Source organism: Lynx rufus, unplaced genomic scaffold (genome assembly GCF_022079265.1).
Source record: "Lynx rufus isolate CCGP_SWC_20201006 ecotype Redwood Valley unplaced genomic scaffold, mLynRuf1.p SCAF_5, whole genome shotgun sequence".
Lineage (NCBI taxonomy): Eukaryota > Metazoa > Chordata > Mammalia > Carnivora > Felidae > Lynx > Lynx rufus.
The window spans coordinates 147,200,455-147,214,386 of record NW_025814867.1 but is presented as its reverse complement, the minus strand read 5'-3'; positions in this window follow the sequence as shown (position 1 = coordinate 147,214,386).

Here is a 13,932-nt window from a genome sequence, read left to right as displayed (position 1 = left end):
CGACCTGGCCGAGGGGCCCCCGAGACCCTGGGAGAGAGTCCTGACGGCCTCCGGGCTTGGGGTGGTCTCCAAGACAGCGGTCTCTAAGCATTTTTGATCGATCGTTTTCCCTTAGCTGTAAACACTGTGGGTCCACCATTTAAATGGTTATTTAAATGCTTTAATAACAGATTATGTACATTATTGAAATACGCAAAACGAAAAATATAAAGGATGAGAGATGAAATAAGCAAAGCTAGCTGTTAGTTACAACTAAAGGATATTATCAATTATGTGATAAAATGAATATTTGTAGAGAACAATGCACTTGGTATTTGCCTTGTGAACAACGTTGAAGTATAATTTACATACCATGAGATTCAGCCATTTTAAGTGAGAAATGATTTTTAGTAAGTCTAACCAGTTGTTAAGCCTCATTTTTGTTTTTACACCAAAAACTTACTACTTTGTGATTCAGGAAACTTAGGTTTAATTCTGAGTTTGTCAGTTCTTTGTTTTGTTTTGTTTTGTTTTAAATGTTTATTATTTTTGAGGGTGGGGGAGGGGATAGAGAGAGGAAGACACAGAATCTGAAGCAGGCTCCAGGCTCTGAGCTGTCAGCACAGAGCCTAACAGAGGTGGAACTCACAGACTGGGAGATCATGACCTGAGCTGAAGTCGCCGCTTAAGGGACTGAGCCACCAGGCGTCCCAGTCAGTTCTTTGTTTTAAGGATGTGGTAGATGGAAAAATAACCCACGAGAATATGTGGGGCCAAATGGAAAAGGGAAATTCCTGGTTGCACTTACTAAATCATACTTATTTTTAAAGACTTTACAATGACTTTTTGACTTAAGGTTTTTATTAAAATTTCCATTTCCTGTTGTCCAAATTGTTCTTGCAAACTGGTTGGAATAGGTTGCAGTTGTATATTTAAAACTATGGGCCCAAAACATTTCATGAACTGAAACATTCCATCTGAAATATTTTAAAATATGTTGGTAGGTCCCCCCTACCCTAGCTGTTTTTTTTTTTTTTTTTAATGTTTCAGAGGGGGTGGGCAGAGGGAGAGAGGAGAGAATCTTAAGCAGGCTCCCATGACCCTGGGACCAAGACCTGAACAGAAATCAAGAGTCAGAGGTTCAATAGGCTAAACCACCCAGATGCCCCTCCTCCACTTTTAAAAATGGGAAGCTAGAGGTGCGCCTGGGTGGCGTAGTCGGTTAAGCGTCCGACTTCAGCCAGGTCACAATCTTGCGGTCCGGGAGTTCGAGCCCCGCGTCAGGCTCTGGGCTGATGGCTCAGAGCCTGGAGCCTGTTTCCGATTCTGTGTCTCCCTCTCTCTCTGCTCCTCCCCCGTTCATGCTCTGTCTCTCTCGGTCCCAAAAGTAAATAAACGTTGAAAAAAAAATTAAAAAAAAAAAAAAAGGGAAGCTAGAGTTTTTTTTACAGATGCACACAGCATTTTTGGCAACATAAATCACATCCATATGGAAACACTCCAGATGTATTTTATTTTATTTTATTTTATTTTTTATTTTTTCCAAATGTATTTTAAAATGCAAGAGTTACTCAGTTCTGTGGGGTCGAGCCCTCCCCCACCCCCACCCCCCATCAGTCTCCCTGGTTTGGGATTCTCTGTCTCCCTCTCTCTCTGCCCCTCCCCCACTCACACTGTCTCTTTCTCAAAATAAGTACACATAAAAAAATAATGCAAGAGTTATATATAGTATATGCCTATATAATTTCTTTTGATTTTCATTTGCTCCCAATAAAAGCAGTTTTAAAGGATTTAATGGTTCATTTTTTCAGTGTTGCTACAGAACATGCTAGTGTTACCCAGTTGCCAGAGAGAAGGTTAAAAAAAATACATAATTCATCTTTTTTTTTTTTAATTTTTTTTTCAACGTTTATTTATTTTTGGGACAGAGAGAGACAGAGCATGAACGGGGGAGGGGCAGAGAGAGAGGGAGACACAGAATCGGAAACAGGCTCCAGGCTCTGAGCCGTCAGCCCAGAGCCTGACGCGGGGCTCGAACTCACGGACCGTGAGATTGTGACCTGGCTGAAGTCGGATGCTTAACCGACTGCGCCACCCAGGCGCCCCCATAATTCATCTTTAAGTTGACAGCATTTGCATTGCACAGAAGATTTTCAGCATCTTTCCCCATCTTAATACAATATATTGTAAGGAATATTCTAAGTATTCATTTTGACTTACTTGCTGTAGGGGTTTGTCTATGGATAAAACATGAATTAATTTCCCCTGTGGTGCCAGTTCTGTGACCTTAGCCCAGAACTTGCCCTCCACCCCCTTTATTCAACCACCCCCTTTATTCAAGTCAAAATGATTCGTCAGAGGTTACACTGGGAGTTCTTCCATAAAACATTTTTTTTAACTTTTTATTTTGAAATAATTTCAAATTTACAAGAATAGTCACAAAAGTAATGAAAATACCTCCCTACCCCTTTGCTCAGATTCACCAAATTGTTAACATTTTGCCACATTTGTACTCTCTCTCTCCAATTCAAATGGAATATTTCCCTGAACTTCTTTATGCTTTCTTTGATCTGTTACCTGCTCTTGGTTTTTCACAACACTGCCCCCCCCCTTTTTAATACAGGCCAATTATTTTATAGAACGCTACCTAATTTGGGCTTGTCCGATGCTTGTAAAGATTAGATTTAGATTACACAGTCCTGGCTGGAGTACTGCATAAATTGTGCGGTGTTCTCAGGGGTTATAGTTCATCACTATCCTTACTTGTTACAATTTTTTTTTAACTAATAGATTTTATTTTTTGGAGCAGTTTTACATTTAAAGCTAGATTGAACAGAAGTCGGATGCTCAACGGACTGAGCCACCCAGGTACCCCTACCAGGGAGTTATATGGCAAACTTTCACATGATGAAGTTTAATTTTTGCTTCTTCAAGCCTTCAGCCACATTTTCTAGACACCTTCTAATAGATTTGCTGACAAAGGAATAGGCATCATCATACAGTGGCAAGCAGAGCAAATATTTCCCTATGACATGCAGCTTTTTGTTTTTTGGCTGTTAAATGAGAACATCGAAGGCAGCTTCTAAACATTGTCCTCAATTATGAAACTTTGCAAAGACCTGGAGTGACCAAGTATCACATGACTTAAACATATTCTTGAAACACTTGTAGAGGTTTGCTTTTATGGCCTTCCTAAGGCAATGGTTCACACTGTCAATTGGCTAATATGATTTAGGGCAAGGTGAGTGGTTAATAAAATTAGCATAAAAGACATTTTTCAAATAGTCTTTGTGATGATTTTTTTTTCCTAACTCCTTTAAGGGTCTGATCAGATTGTCATTGTTTTTGCAACATAATGTGGTGCTAAAAAAAGAAAAAAAGTTCATACCACCAATGGAAGAGGAAGTTCTGACGTTATCTTATTCACTGTGTTAATAGTATTATCTTTAATTCCAGTTTATTTGCAAGAATCCATTCCTGAGTTCGTTAAAACTAGTTAGTTAGAGCTAGCAAATGTAATCTGTACACACACTTAATGAGGCCAAGTAAACAGCTAGACATAGTCACAAACTTCAAAAGTGAGCAGGGGCGGGGCACCTGGGTGGCTCAGTCGGTTAAGCTCTGACTCTTGATTTCAGTTTGGGTCAAGATCCACAGTTCATGAGTCCCAGCCCTGCGTCAGGCTCTGCACAGAGTGCGGAGCCTGCTTGGGATTCTGTCTCTCCCTATCTCTGCCCCTTCCCCACTTGCTCTCTCTCTCTCTCAAAATAAATAAACTTAAAACAAAAAAAAGTGAATGGAGGAAAGCATCACTGCACATTTCCACTCTGTGATACTCCCAGTCCGCTTTCAGGTTGTCACACATCACTGAATGTGACATATGATCTTCTGACGTTTGGTCTAAGTGATGGTACTTGTGCTAGACCACATATCAAATAGTAGCGAAGCTTAATTTATTTCTTATTTAACAAGGCAAATCGAATTTCATCGGACCCCGGTAGGCCCTCTATTCCAACACAAACCCCAGCTTAGAAACTGCTGCTCTAGAATCTTCCAGAAGAATGAGTTTACTTTAGGCAGAGAGGATGGTACAGGAACCTAGCTGAGCAGTGACTAGCTGAACAACAGTGGAGCGAACTTTCAGAGCATCCAAATACTAGCTCCAGGATGGGCAGGGAGGAATCTCAGCAGCCCTGCTCTGGAAGCTTCAGAATTGCCTTTCTCGTGAATGCTTTATCACCCTACTCCTTTCCTTATCCCAGCAGGCAGACAGTTACATAAGAAAATAACATTAAAACAAACGGTAGGGACACTCAACTGATTTGGTGGTGAAGGATATGGATTTTAGCAGGAGACCTGGGGTAAGAGGTGTTTAAGTGGAGACTGGGTGTATAAGTAGCAGCCAGTGAGGAAAAGAAGAGGGAAGTGTTCCAAGCAAAGGGAACGCCATATTTGAAGCCTTGTGTTCAGTGTAGCTTGAGGTAAGGGTACTGCCTGCATATTCACTGCCCACATGGAGAAAAAGATACCAGTTGTATGTGATACCCTGGAGGACAGCCCTGCCTTTCCCAGCTGGTAACTAAGCATCCTTGAAACAGAATACTGGAACTGGGGAGCCTGGGTGGCTCAGTTGGTCGGGCACAGACTTCAGCTCAGATCATGATCTCACGGTTTTGTGGGTTCGAGCCCTGCACCCGGCTCTGTGCTGACAGCTCGGAGCCTGGAGCCTGCTTCGGATTCCGTGTCTCCCTCTCTCTCTGCCCCTCCCCCTCTTGTGCTCTGTCTCTCAAAAAATAAATAATAAAAAAAAATTTTTTTAAGCAAAAAAGGAACACTGGAACGATTGATTAAGAGTATGAGTTCTGAAGCTCACTTGACCTGGGTTGGTATCCCGGCTCCAACACTCTGGAACCTTGTGCAAGTTATTTCACCTTGTTTTCTTATGGGGACCATAAGAGTTTGCATGTCCTAGTGGTGCCGTGAGGATTCAGTGAATTAATGCATGTAGATTTTCGTTCAGTATCTGGCACATGGTGTTCAATAAATATTACTATTTCCCACCCCCAGCACCCCCAAACCATTGTGATGATTGTTTTTTGTACGTCAGAAAGGCTCAGGGGGAAACTCTAGTTCTGCCAGAGAAAACTAGAAGGATCACATGGCCCCAGTGATCAAAACTTCATTCCCCAACCTCACCTGGGTTGAAATTTAAAACCTTCTGTACTCGCTGTAAATCTTTGCCTCACCACTTCTCATTCTCGACAGATCAGACTTCAGCTTCCCACCACCGAAACCTCAAACTCATTTGGACCTGCAGCCATGCCTTTCTTTCCTCCTGTGGCTGGGAACACATTCTTCCTTCGGTCAAACAATAATCTATCTGTAAGCAGCTATAGCTCTTATAGGTTCTATAGGTTCTTAAAGGTTCTATAAGCAGCTCCTTTCTACATATGGCCTTCCACTGATTATCTTTCCCTTCCCCCATGACTTCATCCTCTCTTTGGTTCCTTCTCAACAATAGTGAAACACGCTCAAGTCTTTCCCGTCTTAAACAAGGCACAGCCTTTACTCTCTCCAGAAGCTGTCCAGCCTTCATAGCTACATTCATCCATACCCATCTGTATTTTCTCACTTCCCATGTGTTCTTCAGCCCGCTGAGTCTGGCTCTCTGTCCCCGCCATTGTGCTTAGCCTGTTCTCAGCAAGGTCATCAGCTCATTTCTAGCATTAAAATCCATTAAGTCTATGGCGTCTGTCATGCTTGACTTCTTGATAGCAGTTCGTATATTTCGTTTCCTGTTCCCTTCCCCTTGGAGTCTCCTACTTTCACAGTTGTTTGCCTTTTCTTCTATCTCTCTGCCCCTTCATGTTATTCTCCCTTGCAAACCCACTCCACTGCCTGTCCCTTCAATATTGGTGTCACTCACTGCTTTGTCTTAGCCTCCTCTCTTCTCCATTTAAGTGATATCCCCTCAAGGTCTCCTCCCCTGTATGAGTTCATTAGCTGTCATTTATGCTGATGGCGCCTCAAATTGTCTTTGGCTTAGATCTCCCTTCTGATATCCAGATTTTACATCCACCAACGTATTGGAAGTACTCCCTGATGCAGTTTGAAGTGTTGGGGTTTGGAGCCGATGGCTAAGAAAAAATTCTTGAGAGGCCTTTGATGCAAAGAAGGTGGTTTTATTAAAGCAGGGGGACAGGACCCGTGTGCAGAAAGAGCTGCACTTGGGTTGTGAGGAGTGACTGATTATAAAAGATTTTCTTTCCTAGGGAGGGGAGGGTGACGTTCGTTCGGGCTTCAGGAAATTGAGTCTGTAGGTTTCTGGAAGTTTGGCTATTGATAAAATTGCTTTTTTTCCTTGTAAACTATTAAGTCAGATGTAAACTTATAGAGACTCCTGTCCTGCGTGCCTGTGATCTCAATCAGTTAACCTTTTTTTTCCCTTTCCTTTGTTCTTGGGCGGCCTGAGGAATGTAACACAGATCCCACTGGGGCGGGGGAGGGGAGCGGGTTGTTAGTTCCTGCCTTGCCCTCAGGTTGTCTTTGTTTCCCACTTCATTCCCCAGTTATTTTGCTCCCCATCTGAGGAGTCCAGTTCCAGGCCAAGGTCCTTTGTGTGATCTTTCAGTCCTGACCACGAGCAGTCACAAAGCTTTGCCTGGTGGGCGTCACGGGGGAAACTGCCCTCCCCACGCCAGACTTGGGGCACAGCTGTCCTGGGTATCATCTGAAACTGGCCCCCAATACCCAGAGGGCAGGGAGAGACTGAAGAAAGAGGCAGTTTTAATAAGCAAGGGGAATTTATTTATTTATTATTATAATTTTTTTTAATATGAAATTTATTGTCAAATTGGTTTCCATACAACACCCAGTGCTCATCCCAACAGGTGCCCTCCTCAGTGCCCATACCCACCCTCCCCGCCCTCCCACCCCCCATCAACCCTCAGTTTATTTTCAGTTTCTAAGAGTCTCTTATGCTTTGGCTCCCTCCCTCTCTTAACTTTTTTTTTTTTCCTTCCCCTCCCGCATGGTCTTCTGTTTAAGTTTCTCAGGATCCACATAAGAGTGAAAACATATGGTATCTGTCTTTCTCTGTATGACTTATTTCACTTAGCATCACACTCTCCAGTTCCATCCACGTTGCTACAAAGGGCCATGTTTCATTCTTTCTCATTGCCAAGTAGAATTCCATGCTGTATATAAACCACAATTTCTTTATCCATTCATCAGCTGATGGACATTTAGGCTCTTTCCAGAATTTGGCTATTGTTGAGAGTGCTGCTCTAAACATTGGGGTACAAGTGCCCCTCTGCATCAGCACTCCTGTATCCCTTGGGTACATTCCTAGCAGTGCTGTTGCTGGGTCATAGGGTAGATCTGTTTTCAATTTTTTGAGGAACCTCCACACTGTTTTCCAGAGCGGCTGCACCAGTTTGCATTCCCACCAACAGTGCAAGAGGGTTCCCTTTTCTCCACATCCTCTCTAGCATCTATAGTCTCCTGAGTTGTTCAGTTTAGCCACTCTGACTGGCGTGAGGTGGTATCTCAGTGTGGCTTTGATTTGTATTTCCCTGATGAGGAGCGACGTTGAGCATCTTTTCACGTGCCTGTTGGCCATCCGGATGTCTTCTTTAGAGAAGTGTCTATTCATGTTTTCTGCCCATTTCCTCACTGGATTATTTGCTTTTCGGGTGTGGAGTTTGGTGAGCTCTTTGTAGATTTTGGATACTAGCCCTTTGTCCGATACGTCATTTGCAAATATCTTCTCCCATTCCGTCGGTTGCCTTTTAGTTTTGTTGATTGTTTCCTTGGCAGTGCAGAAGCTTTTTATCTTCATGAGGTCCCAATAGTTGATTTTAAGCAAGGTGGATTTACAAACGAGGCTTGTCTTGGACGGCAGCAAGATGAATGGATCCCCACACTCCCGCCCTGAAACCAAATCTTGATAAAGAGGCCCTAACTGGGTTCAGTCCCATACACCATGCGGGGGCTTTCAATAGTGTGTCACGATCTCAAGACTGTGTCCTTGGAGCAAGGCGAGCCAAACCCACATTCCAAGGAGCCTCTGAGAGGCCTGGTCCAGCTCACGGGTCAGTGGGTGGTCATGCCTTTTTGGTGGCATTCCCTGATGACAGCAGGGCACTGCAGTCTGAGAGAGGGCGTTGCAGACAAAAACTCGGGCCGCCCCAGGACAGCCAGGCTCAGATACATATTTGTAATCCAGAAACCTCCAGGTGGATTCACTCCCTTTCCACTCTCCCCAGTCTCTTTTGCTCGGAAGCCTCTGTCGGTGAGAGAGCTCTCCCACCCCGGGTGCTTCACCTACTCCACTTCCCTGAGCACTTCTGGGGGAAAAGGGAGCACTGCAAGCCGGTGCGCCTCTCTTGTTTGGCCTGGGGCAGGACATGAAGACAGCCTTGCTTTTTATTGCACTTGGGCTCTTGTCCTAGCTGACTCCCTGGACACTTGATTGCTTGACATCACTCAGCGGGCCCTTCCCATTTGAAAACCTGGAGCCCCTCCTCCGCTGAAGGAAACGCAGCTTGCGAGCTTTTTGGATCTGTGGGTTTTTAGTTTTTATCAAGTTTAGAAAATTATCTACCATGACTTCTTCAAACATGTTTTTTTCTTTCCCGCCCTCTCTTTCTTCTCTTTCCAAATACACATATATTAGGTTGCTGGAAATTCTGGTGTAGCTCGCTGGGATCCTTTTCTTTTCTTTTCTTTTCTTTTCTTTTCTTTTCTTTTCTTTTCTTTTCTTTTCTTTTCTTTTCTTTTCTTTTCTTTTCTTTTCTTTTTTTCCTCCCTGGCTTTAGTTTTGGGTAGTTTCTGTTGCAATGTGATCCAGCGCACTGATCTTTTCTTCTGCAGTGTCTAATCTCTGTTAACCCTAACTCAGTATATTTTCCATCTCTGACGTTGTGTTTTTCATCTCTAGAAGTTTGATTTGGGTTTTTAAAAATAAATTATGTTTTGTTTTTTAATTTCTTTTTTTAGCATTTATTTATTATCGAGAGAGAGAGAGCAAGTGAGCGTAAGCATGGGAGGGGCAGAGAGAGGGGGAGACACAGAATCCGAAGCAGGCTCCAGGCTCTGAGCAAGCTGTCAGCACAGAGCCTGATGCGGGGCTCGAACTCATGAATTGCGAGATCATGACCTGAGCTGAAGTCGGACACTCAACCAACTGAGCCACCCAGGTGCCCCCAAAATAAATTATGTTTAATAAATAAGCTAAAAAATAAACTTATTATTTAATGAATAAGTTAAAACGAAACGTATTATTTAATAAATAAGTTTAAAAATAAATTTTCATGTCTCTCTTTAACATGCTAATGCTTTCCTCTACCTTCTTGAACATATGAAATATGATTTCAGTAACTGTTTTAATATTCCGAGTTGCTAATTCTATTTATTGTTTCTATTGACTTCTTTTCCTTCTCATTCTGTGTTGTATTTGCCTGCCTCTTTGCATGCCTGGCAATTTTTGATTGGATGACAGACACTGTAAATATTACATTATTGGGTATTGGAAATTTCTGTATTCCTACAAATATGCTTCAGTTTCATTCTGGGATGTAGTTAAGTTACTTGGAAATAGTTTTGTCCTCTTGAGGCTTGCTTTTGTTAGGTGGTACCAGAGAAGTGTTATTTAAAAACAATTTTTTTTTAATGTTTATTTATTTTTGAGAGAGAGAGAGTGTGTGCGTGTGTGCACACATGAGTCAGAGAGAGGCAAAGAGAGAGGGAGACACAGAATCTGAAGCAGGCTCCAGGCTCCGAGCTGTCAGCACAGAGCCCGATGCGGGGCCTGAACTCACGGACCGCAAGATCATGACCTGAGCCGAAGTTGGAGGCTTAACCAACTGAACCGCCCAGGCGCCCCCAAGGAAGTGTTTAATGTGGGGCTCAATTTGCCCCACTCATATTCTCCTGAGTACTCTTCCCAACGCCCCATGAATTATGAGGCTTTTCACTCTGGCCGGTGAACTATTCCCATCCTGTAAGAGCCTGTTGGGTTGGTCATCTTTGTTTTTGGGGGGGTGGTTCTTTCCCTCGCTTCCAGTTTCCTCACAATACATGCTCTGATCACTTCATGTGACCAGATACCTCGGGGGACCCTTTGCAGACCTCCAGAGCTTTCTCTGGGCGCGGCATTGTCCTCTCTGGCACTCTGCCCTGTCAGATCCAACTGTCTCAGCTTGCTTGGGCTCCGTATTCTCAATTCACAAGACTCTGGGTTCCTCCCTCCTGTGCCGAGGGCTGGAAATTATCTCCAGGAAGTCAGCTTGGGCAATTACAGAGCTTATCTTGTTTGTTTTTCCTTTCTCAGCAGTGCTGTCTTGAGCTGCCTATTATTATCTAACAACTATCTATCTAAAATATATTTTGTCTTTTTGCGTATTGATAATTTAAGTCAGGAGAGTGAATCTGGCCTGCGTTATTCCACGCTAGCCAGAAACAGAAGCCCCGTTGTTGTACTATTTTTTTTTAAGTTTATTTATTTTGAGAGAGAGAGACGGAGCGTGGGAGTGGGGGAGGGGCAGAGAGAGAGAATCCTAAGCAGGCTTCACACTGTCAGCAGAGAGCCGGAGTGGGGCTCGAACCCCCGAACTATGAGATCATGGCCAGAGCCAGATGCTTAACCGACTGAGCCACCCAGGTGTCCCAGACGGTACTATTTTTTAGCTACTTTCTCCTTTCCATTTTTTCTGCTTTTTTCCTTCGTAGTAGAACGCTGTACTTCCCTGATTCGCCCTTGATGTCTCTTAATCTGTTCTCTCTAGTTTTTAGCTCTTTGTATTTTCGCTCTTGATTCTGGTTTCCTTGACCTCTAATGAAAATTTTATTTCTGCAATTATGTGTTTAATTTTCAAAAGTATTTCCTTATTGTTCTTTTCTTAAAAAAATAACATCCTGTCTTTGTTTTATGGATACTCTACCATGTCAGGTCTTTTAGAATTTGTGTTTTTGTGACATTCTCTTCTTTCCAACTTTCTAATTCTTCAAGAGTCAATTTGTTCTGTTTGCTTAATTTTTTTTGTCTTTCTGCCTTATGCTGCTAGTTTTTCTCACTGTCTGGTGGTTTTTAGGTGTCCGTTTATATTTAAAAAGACCAAAGGCTGGGGAGCCACGGTTAAGCATCCGACTTCAGCATAGGTCATGATCTCACCACTTGGGAGTTTGAGTCCCGCGTCGGGCCCTGTACTGACAGCTCAGAGCCTGGAGCCTGCTTCACATACTGTGTCTCCCTCTTTCTCTGCCCCTCTCCCGTTCTGTCTCTTTCTCTCAAAAATAAAAAAACATTAAAAAAAATTTTTGTAAAGGCCAAAGGCTATTTTTTCCTTTTCAAAAGCCCCACAAACCTGATGCTTGTGCACCGTAACTGATGTCTTATTTAGCAGGATAAATTGTGTGTCCGAGGCAATCAAAGGTCATCAACCCCAATAGTAGGCTCTTCTCAGTACAACTGCTGAGACCACAAAATTGTGAGCTGGAGGCACAAAGGAAGCAGTGGTGAGACATGTGTACCCATCTGTTTCTTATCTGATTTCGATCATTCGAGAAGCTTATTTGCTGCTTCAGGAATGAAACAAAATAAAACTCTGTCTCAAGCAGTGACTCTTCATTTTCCAGTTTCAGACCTGGACCCGACTTTGTCGTTCGACCTTGCAGGTACTAATGCTATGGGAGATCAATCCATGACACCTGGGATCCCCTTTACTTGTCTGTGTACGTCAGGCAGCATTTTCTGGTGGCAAGTACCTGGACCTCTGTTGGACGTGCGCCAGAAGTTCTTAGGAATGACGTGTGGGGGTATAAATACCCCAGTTCCCTCACCCCTTGGCCAGTCCATTTCTGAGGAATGTGCTCTATGCCAGTTCCTTAAGCTTCGCCGCGGGATGAAGATTTACTCACCCACCTTGAGAGCTGCCTTATTGGCAGTTTTCCCTTCCGGGTATCACTTCCCCTCCCATTCTGGTGCTGTCCTGCACCCCCCAGAAAAACTACGTGATCTCAACGGTCATCTCAGGATCTTCTTGGTTGTGAGGGGGTGGGGCGGTTATCCAGTTAAGGTCAATGGGAATACGGGCCGAAGGTTGACACCCTTCCCATACCTCTTTACACCAAAAGCCCTACTCTCCTCTCTCTAAAAGTTCATTAGGAGATATTGATCAAGAGGAACAAATTGCCACTCTTGCGCTTCTTAGAATGTGTTCGATCTGGCTTGTGGCAGGAAGAATTCGGACACCCAGAACCTGCAGAGTTGTCTCTTAGACTGTTAAACCACAACAAGCACAAATCTTCAGGACTAGTTGAAATGTAGGCTCCCGCTGTCACAAAGAATCCCTTCTGCTGATGATGGGGTTTCATATCTGTTTATCTCTACTATAACAAGGTACTTTTCTACTCCTGAAAAGCCAGAAAGCCGCAGTAACACAAAAACCTGCAAATTTTATACTCGATTAGCAAAGTAGGTATATTTTCAGGCAGTGATTCTCAAAGTTTGGTGTGCAGCAAGATTACCTGAGGGCTTACTAAAACACAGATTAAACTACTGGGCCTCACCCCAAGAGTCTCTGACCCAGCAGATCTGGGTGGGACCAGAGAGTCTGTGCTTCTCGTAAGTTTCCGGGGGATTGTTCTTGCCCAGGGAACACACTTCCGGAACAACTGCTGTAGGGCGTTGATGTTCTTCTTCCCCTAGCTTAGACGATGATATTTTACAGTCTGTTCTCTTCAAGGGATCTTCTAATACGATCTATGTAGTTTTCCATATAATTACTTGAAGCTAGTAGATTGTCAAGGTAATTTATTAGTGATGATAGGATATTTAGAGTTTTCTACCTATATAGTCATCTTTGGGCTAGCATATTCTACATTGGCTGCTCTTTGAACCTAGTGAAATACTAACCTAATTCATTTAGTTTTGAGTTTTCATGTTCATTTTTTGTTGTGGAACAGTTTTTATATCCACTCAGAGTTGCAGCAGTGGCTTTACTCTTGTCTCTGTAAAAGCTTCCTGTCTTCTGTAAGACTCTTACATCCGTGGGGATGCCTGGGTGGTTTGGTTGGTTAAGCATCCAACTCTTTTTTTTTTTTTTTTCATTTATTAAATGTTTATTTATTTTTGAGAGAGAGAGACAGAGTGTGAGCAAGGGAGGGGCAGAGAGAGAGGGAGACACAGAATCCGAAGCGGGCTCCAGGCTCCGAGCCGTCGGCACAGAGCCCAACATGGGGCTTGAACTCACGAACCGTGAGATCCTGACCTGAGCCAAAGTCGGATGCTTAACCGACTGAGCCACCCAGGTGTCCCAGCATCCGACTCTTGATTTCGGCTCAGGTCATGAGCTCATGGCTGAGGGATACAGCCCGGTGACAGGCTCTGCACTGAGCATGGTGTCTGCTTGGGATTCTGTCTCCCTCTCCCTCCGGCCCTCCTCTGCTCACATTTCTCTCTCTCTCAAAATACATAAGTAAACATTAAAAAAAAAAAAAAAAAAAAAGACTCTTGGCCCTGGCTTGGGAGGGAAGAAGGGGGGGATGGTAAGGAGTGTGGGGAGGAGGGAGAGAAAGAAAGGGGTAGAGGGGGCAGCCAGGGTTCCTGTATTTCTGGGCAAACGCAAACCCTCTTTTCCAGTAGGGTGGCAGCGTGGAGGGCCCAGGTAGAGAAGTGATGACCGTCACGTCCCCGGCCACCACGCAGGAGCCCAGTGCTGGAAGCTGGCTCCAAGTACACAGAGGGGAATCTTGGGAATCCAAACAAAAGCCCAAAGCCAAGGCCTTTATTCTAAGAAAAGTCCTCTTTGCTGTCCAAAGGGAGCCACCCTGCACTTTTATTTCTTGTAGAATAACAATCTGTCCCTCGCCCTCCTTTGTCTGCATTCACAGCAAAATAAACAGTTAGACAGCTGCTCCCCCAGCGGGGCAGTGGTTCCTTGCGTCCCGGCC